The sequence below is a fragment of the Gigantopelta aegis genome, chromosome 9, assembly GCF_016097555.1.
Source record: "Gigantopelta aegis isolate Gae_Host chromosome 9, Gae_host_genome, whole genome shotgun sequence".
In the NCBI taxonomy this organism is placed as follows: Eukaryota; Metazoa; Mollusca; class Gastropoda; order Neomphalida; family Peltospiridae; genus Gigantopelta; species Gigantopelta aegis.
This window is the reverse complement of record NC_054707.1, coordinates 4692670-4699062: the sequence shown is the minus strand read 5'-3', so window position 1 is coordinate 4699062 and position 6393 is coordinate 4692670.

Sequence of the window (6393 nt, the reverse complement as noted above, 5' to 3'; positions counted from 1 at the left end):
CAAAACAAACCCCCTCCCCCACCCCCACTCCCCCAAAAAACAACAACAAAAAAACTCCAACCTACCAACCAACAAAGCAAACAAACAATGTCCTGGATCGACCCCAGGGACCCGCACCATGTATGTATTTTCACGCGTTAAAACAAATGTGTAATTTACTGTAGAAAAAAGACACGAAGGAAGGAAAGGTTTCCTCTCAATATCTGTGTGGTCCTTGACCATATGTCTGACGCCATATAACCGTAAATAAAATGTGTTGAGTGCATCGTTAAATAAAACATTTCCTTCTTTATTTGTACCAAATAAGAAACTTCTATGTCAAAGTTCAAGGTGCACAGTAAAATATTTACGGAGCAAAAACAGCTGCGGCTCTGATTGATAGTAATTTGTGACATTGATTATCATTCTGTACCAATATTATTATCCATTGCCTATATAATCTTTTCTTTTTAATTTGTTATACAGTTTTTATGCTGTATACACCAGAGGTTGAAACCAATGCAGGATACCTTCCAAAATTTAACTGCGATTTTCATCAATAATGAGGGTTGCTGATAAAAACCATTAATTAAATCTCTTAAATGGTATGTGACACCCCCCCCCCCCCCCCCCCTCCCATTTTCTTGCGGATAAATTAGATCTGAATTGCCACACTTTTTATTGCTGTATTTCCAGGGTGTGTTGACACGCTGCTTATATCAGTTTTATTAGAACACGTTAACATTATCGGCAATAGCAATTAATTTGGTCCATTGGAACCTATTATGGATATGATTTTCAGATATTTGATTCGGGAGAAGACACCAGGGCCCGTCCTTATTAAACTTTTAGAGACCAGACTAAATCTCTAATGACGTCACACGCATACAATTTGTATAGTGTTGTCATGACATTAAAGTCTCAGAGACTCTATTAGAGTCTAGACTCTAAAAGTTTTATAAGCACCTGGGCCCTGTTTTACGAAACAACCTTAGCGCTAAGACTACCTTAAGCGCATAGCTAACTTATGAGGTCAGGAGTACGTTCAGAGAGTAATTTGTCGCCGACTTTTGCCATATATATATATATATATATATATATATATACACACACACACACACACACACACACACACACATACACACACACATATATATATATATATATATATATATATATATATATACATACATATATATATATACATACATACATACATATATATTCATATATTAATTTTTTTTTTTTTTTTTTTTTTTTTTTTTTTTACGTTACACAATAAACCAAATGACCATTTCGGGATACAGTGAAAATAGGATACAAACGTTAAGCGAACAACGATTAGCTGGACATAGGTCAATATGAGACACTAATGAGTGTTTGGTTAAGAAACAGCCACCGCGATACATTTAATCTACAGCTATTTAGTGTCTAACCCATGGTAACTTAAAGTTGGTTTTGTTTATTGACACCACTAGATCATATTTATTTATTAATCATCGGCAACTGGATGTCGAACATGCTGGTAACTTCGACACTAGACCGTAAGACAGAACAGATGCACTGTCACAACGCAGGCTACTCCTACTTTGAAGATTATAACATAATTATTGGATGTTTGACATCCCGTAGCCGATGGTTAATAAATCAGTGTAATCTGATGGCGTCATTACACAAAACAAACTTTTAACTCTACTGCTTTATCGATTAGAGTATCCAGTGTAGAGGCAGCTATTTCTCTCGTCCTTTCTATCGACTAAACGTTGAAATAACCATACGTGAGACACCATAATAGCCGTGGCATAAAATATGCCGAGACAAAAATGAGTGTTTGGTTAAGAAACAGCCACCGCGATACATTTAATCTACAGCTATTTAGTGTCTAACCCATGGTAACTTAAAGTTGGTTTTGTTTAATGACACCACTAGATCATATTTATTTATTAATCATCGACTATTGGATGTCAAACATTTGGTAATTTTGGCATATAGTCTTAGAGAAGAAAACCGCTATTAGTAGCAAGGAATCTTTTACATGCAACATCTCACAAACAGGACAGCATATACCACGGCCTTTGATATACCAGTCGTGGTACACTGGCTAGACCGACCGCGCAACAAGCGAGCGCTTTATCACTGGGCTACGTACCGTCCCTGCGTCATCAAATAAGTATTAATTTTCTTTACATCAGAGTACTGCGTTGAGTAAGAAGTTAAAGTCGTTTTGTTTACGACACCACTAGAGCACATTGATTTATTAATGGTCGACTATCAGATGTCAAACATTTAGTCTTTAAAGGAGACTCGCAAAATGTTTCCATTAACAGCAAGGAAATCTTGTATATGCGTCTTCCCAAAGACAGGACAGCACATACCAAGTAGTAAATAATCACTGTCTTTGATATATCAATCGTAGGCGACTGGTTGATAATGCTGCAATAAAAAAAAAATGTGTTTAATGACACCGCTAGAGCACATTGATTTATTAACCATCGGCTATTGCATATAAAACATTTGGTAATTTTGATCTATATTCTTAAGCACCAAACGCATGCACAACATTTACTCCCATGTGTAAATCTAATCATGTAAGTGAAAGCAAAATCGCTAAGCGTTCCCAATAAAAGATGTGTATTTTATTAATTAAACAAAAAGGGCTAAAGAATGGAAACCATCTACATTTTTCCATGAGTAGAAAGAGATCTTTTACCTGCACCATCCCACAGAGAGGATAGTACATACCACGACATTTGATATACCAATTGCAGTGCACTGCCTAAAACGAGAAATAGCCCAATGCGCCCACCGACGGGGATCGATCTTAGATTAACTGCGCATCAGGCGAACTCTATACCACTAGGCTAAGTCCCGTACCATGCTGCAATAAAGACATGTCAGTACTGCTCACGGTATGAGCCAATGACGTGTCAGGGAGGTTGTCGAATCCGGTGACAGAGTCGGGGGGGGGGGGGGGGGGGGGGTTGTTGCCTCCAGTGGCAGTATCAGGGAGTTGTTGAACTCGAGTGTTCGCGTCAGGGAGTTGTTGACTGTGGTGGACGTTGAAGCTAATGAAATCTGTCAGTCATCTATTAAGTTAATCAGCAGAATCATTGCCCCGTGTGCTGACCATCGGATTTTATCAACAACGTCAATGTATGTTTACTTGGCAGAGCCAGAACTATACTAAGGGTGGGTGCATGGGGGGTTGGAATATTTGGACTGTTTGTATTCTTTGAAAAACAGGTGGGGACTCGTGTTTTCTTACCATGTGTATTAACCACTTGATTTTATTAATGGGAAGCGGACGTTGGTTAGATATTCAACATTCAACATTGAATATTGAATATTGTTCTGATACACCCATGTGGGGTTAAAGTATTTGGACTGTTGTATTCTTCGATTGACAGGTGGGCACTCCTTTTTTCTTGTCTTGTGTATTAGCCACTTGATTTTATTAACGGGAAGTTCGATAAGTTCGATAATCAGCATTGAACAATAAACTCACAACACCACACACATCATGTCATAAGAGGTGTCCAGTAGTGCCCATTCCACCGATACATAACAACGGTAATACAGTTGTGGCAGATCCAAAATTATCCTAGGGATTGGGGGGGGGGGGGGGGGGGGGAAAGGGGTCATCAGGTGGGGGGAAAGTATCCTTGGACTGTCATCAGTTTTTAAAATATTTACTGTCCTTGTTGCTACGTGTCTTTTCGGTCGCAATTCTCTTTTTGTTTTTTTATTCATTGGCAGCCAATAATTTGATTCAGTAGAACATACCCATGATGTAATTTAGAAAATCGTAGGACAGTGACGTGTCTGTCATTATTCTAATTTCGCAATGTTTTCTCCTGTTTCACAAGCTATTGTTTGAAACTCGACACTCGGAAGGAAAGAAGTAGAGAGGGAGAGAAACAACGGATCGAAACACACACACACACACACACACACACAGAGAGAGAGCGAGCGAGAGAGCGAGCGAGAGATGAGAGAGGAGAGAAGAGAGAGAGAGAGGAGAGAGAGAGAGAGAGAGAGAGAGCCATACAGAGATTGGCAGAGAGAAACAGAAAGTGGACAACAAAACCAGAAAAGAACGGGTTGGATGTATCTCAAGTGCTAAAGCAGTGAGCACGCCTGAGGTGCAGTGGTTCTAAGGATCGATTAACCCCGATGAACCTGTGTCTTTCGCCTGTGGAAAAGTGTGTCAAAGGCCGTGGAATATATTGTCTTGCCTGTGGAAAAGTGTATATCCCTTTTCCTATTTTTCTGTAGTACAAGGGCATGTGGCAACAGTTGGCTGTGTGTTCTTCTCGCTTTCCTCTCCTCTCTTTGTTGTCTATCTCCCTCCTACTTGGTCTATGACTCTTTGCCCTCTCTATCTCTATCTCTCTCACGGAAGTTCCCTCCTCTGTCATCTATCTCTCTCACCTGGAAAACTGTATTCTCTAAGTCTCTCTCTCTATTGTCTCTACTCTAGCTGTCTCTCTCTCTCTTCTCTCAGTTTCTACCAAATCTCTCGTCCTCTCTCCTCTCTCTCTCTCTCTCTCTCTCTCTCCCTTATCTCTCTCTCTCCCCTCTCTCTGCTTCATCGGTCGCTCTAATATATCTCACTCCCTCTCTCGCCTCGTCTATCAAAAAAATCCTCTCTCTCTCTCTCTCTCTCTGCCATTCCTGGTAGACAAGCTCATAACTAATATAATTGTGCATCCAGTTCTAATAGGTTAATATTATGATGAGACCGATATAGCAGTTTTGAATCGGTAAGATAGCTCAACCCACAAAATGAATGTGTATTTAACGACGCATTGTGAGATATCGAGTTTCAGGGCATCCCCAAATGAATTGGTTTAAAATGCGGCAGCTCACGTAATTTGTTGTGATAGATCAACGAAGGCATGAGAAAGCGAATTAAAAAGATATTATTGATGCCAAATTGGCTTGAAACTAGTTGAATTAACTGAAATCAGCTGAGTTTTTTAGTTACAGTTTTATTTTTGTTTCATTATCTTCACGTAAACATCCTACTAAAGTGCTAAAGACGATTTCCACTCCACAACTTGCAGTAACGAACATTAGCAATGCGATTAGCTTTCGATTAGTAATTGAAAACTAAGTTTTTATAGAAAAAGTAAAGTTTTTTTCTTACACACCAGCTCGTTATTTTTGATAACACATACTTGTTAACATATTTGTGCGTGAACATTTAAAAAAAATACGACTGGCTACTCCTAGGTGGTGACCAGGCCACCAATGCCACACCATCCAATGCAAAAATAGAACGGTCGAATCGATCATCCCGTGACGTACAAGACAACCTGAAATTGACTTGTCTGTGACGCACAAGTTAACTATACGCGAAAGGGCCGTACATTTCCGTTGGGAAAAAAACATTTAAATTTATTTTAAAACTTTTTTTTTCCCAGGATATGCAAGAAATAGAATACAACATTCGTGTCCGTTAGCTACCGTTTATCTTACAACTCGTTTAAAAACGTATCCAACTCGCTTGCGCTCGTTAGATACGTTTAAAAACAACTCGTAAGATAAAAATGGCATCTAACGGCGACTCATGTAATATTCTCTATTTAAACTACTAAAACCATATTATACTAAATATATTTTTGTTGTTTAGAATATCGGTTTGTACTAGCCCAAATTGGATTTAACCTTCCAATAATTTCGTGAGGAAAAACTCATTTCTATTGGAAACAAGTAACGAAATTTAATACGTAATTTTATTCGTTAAAAAGGTTAAATCTGTCTGTCTGTCTGTCCGTCTGTATCTCTCTCTCTCTCTCTCTCTCTCTCTTCTCTCTCTCTCTCTCTCTCTCTCTCTCTCTCTCTCTCTCTCTCCTCTCTCTCTCTCTTCTCTCTCTCTCTCATTCGATTGTTAATTCTTCATGAAGCAAATATATATTCAGTAAAACCCGGGGGGGGGGGGGGGGGGGGGGGGGGGGGGGGGGGGGGGGGGGGTGGGGGGGGTCCGCTGGGGTCTTGCTGTCCAGAGCAAACAAACAACTCCGAACATCACATTTCCCCGGACACTAAACGAGACTTATTAGAAACGTTTATCTGTTGTTCGCTGCTCGTGTACGAACCCCCAGCATAAGCCAGGGATAATGAAACATGCATTCTGTATAATATGAATCGCCCAGTGCGTCATTACCTCTATCACACGAAATCAGCTGGGCATAATTCCAAAGGAATGAACTCCGTGTCATATCGGTTCAACGGGATCCCATCAGAGCCAGGAGGCATTTCCGTAACGACACCTTAGCACTGATATTACAGCCGTTCTTAGCCATTTAATTAACAGTTATTAGCTGGCGAAAATGGAGACGTTTCGCAATCACAGTGTTCCGAACAGTGATAAGTCGCCACTGTCAGAGTAATTGGTGACGTCACAGCAAT